Raw genomic sequence first — 1,966 nt, 5'->3', positions numbered from 1 at the left:
TGGACCAGTGTCCTGAACTTGGCTCTCCCACCTCAGAGACACAGCACTGACTCCTTGCTGGAGCACCAAGAGCCTTTCATCCACATGGCTCAGAATAAAAGGGAGAAAAAGTTGAAAGGAAGAAAGAAAGAAAGAAAGAAAGAAAGAACGAAAGAGAAAGAAAGAAAGAGGATAAAATAAAATAAAGTTATTAAAATAAATATTAAGAAAAAAATTTTTAAAGGGATAAAAAAAAAAAAAAGATGGACAGACAGAACCCTAGGACAAATGGTGAAAGCAAAGCTATACAGACAAAATCTCACACAGAAGCATACACATACACACTCACAAGAAGCAGAAAAGGGGAAAAAAATATATATCTTGCTCCCAAAGTCCACCTCCTCAATTTGGGATGATTTGTTGTCTATTCAGGTATTCCACAGACGCAGGGTATATCAAGTTGATTGTGGAGATTTAATCCGCTGCTCCTGGGGCTGCTGGGAGAGATTTCCCTTTCTCTTCTTTGTTCGCACAGCTCCTGGGGTTCAGCTTTAGATGTGGACCCGCCCCTGCGTGTAGGTCGCCTGAGGGCATCTGTTCTTCGCTCAGACAGGACGGGGTTAAAGAAGCCGCTGATTTGAGGGCTCTGGCTCACTCAGGCCAGGGGGAGGGAGGGGTGCGGATGCGGGGCGAGCCTGCGGTGGCAGAGGCTGGCGTGACGCTGCACCAGACTGAGGTGCACCGTGTGTTCTCCCGGGGAAGTTGTCCCTGGATCCCGGGACCCTGGCAGTGGCGGGCTGCACAGGCTTCCCGGAAGGGGGATGTGGATAGTGACCTGTGCTCACACACAGGCTTCTTGGTGGCGGCAGCAGCAGCCTTAGCGTCTCATGCCCGTCTCTGGGGTCCGCGCTTTTAGCCGCGGCTCACGCCCGTCTCTGTAGCTCCTTTAAGCAGTGCTCTTAATCCCGTCTCCTCGCGCACCAGGAAACAATGGTCTCTTGCCTCTTCGGCAGGTCCAGACCTTTTCCCGGACTCCCTCCCGGCTAGCCATGGTGCACTAACCCCTTCAGGCTGTGTTCACGCCGCCAACCCCAGTCCTCTCCCTGCAATCAGAGCGAAGCCCGAGCCTCAGCTCCCAGACTCCGCCCGCCCTGGCGGGTGAACAGACAAGCCTCTCGGGCTGGTGAGTGCCGGTCAGCACCAATCCTCTGTGTGGAAATCTCTCTGCTTTGCCCTCCGCACCCCTGTTGCTGCGCTCTTCTCCATGGCTCCGAAGCTCCACACCCCCCTCCTCGCCACCCACAGTCCCCACCCACGAAGGGGCTTCCTAGTGTGTGGAAACCTTTCCTCCTTTCACAGCTCCCTCCCACTGGTGCAGGTCCCATCCCTATTCTTTTGTTTCTGTTTATTCTTTTGTCTTTTGCCCTACCCAGGTACGTGGGGACTTTCTTGCCTTTGGGGAAGTCTGAGGTCTTCTGCCAGCGTCCAGTAGGTGTTCTGTAGGAGTTGTTCCACGTGTAGATGTATTTCTGATGTATCTGTGGGGAGGAAGGTGATCTCCGTTTCTTACTCTTCCGCCATCTTCTCAAATCTCTCCGCAATATCTTTTTGAATGTCCTCTGGCAAACGAAACAAAACAAAAAATAAACAAATTGGAATACATCAAACCAAAAAAATTTTTACACACTGAAGGAAACTATCAACAAAACCAAAAGGCTGCCTACGTAATGGGAGATGAAATTTTCAAATGATATATCTGATAAGGAATTAATATCCCAAATATACAAAAAACTCATACAACTAAACTTCAAAAAACCAATTAAAAAATGGGCAGAGGACCTGAATAGACATTTTTCCAAAGAAGACATACTGATGGCCAACAGGCACATGAAAAGATGTTCAATGTCACTAATCATCACAGAAATGCAAATCAAAACCACAATGAGCTATCACCTCACAGCTGTCAGAAAGGCTATTATCAAAAAAA

This window comes from Neophocaena asiaeorientalis, unplaced genomic scaffold (genome assembly GCF_003031525.2).
Source record: "Neophocaena asiaeorientalis asiaeorientalis breed wild unplaced genomic scaffold, Neophocaena_asiaeorientalis_V1.1 scaffold741, whole genome shotgun sequence".
NCBI classification, from domain to species: domain Eukaryota; kingdom Metazoa; phylum Chordata; class Mammalia; order Artiodactyla; family Phocoenidae; genus Neophocaena; species Neophocaena asiaeorientalis.
Note: the sequence above shows the minus strand (reverse complement) of the source record.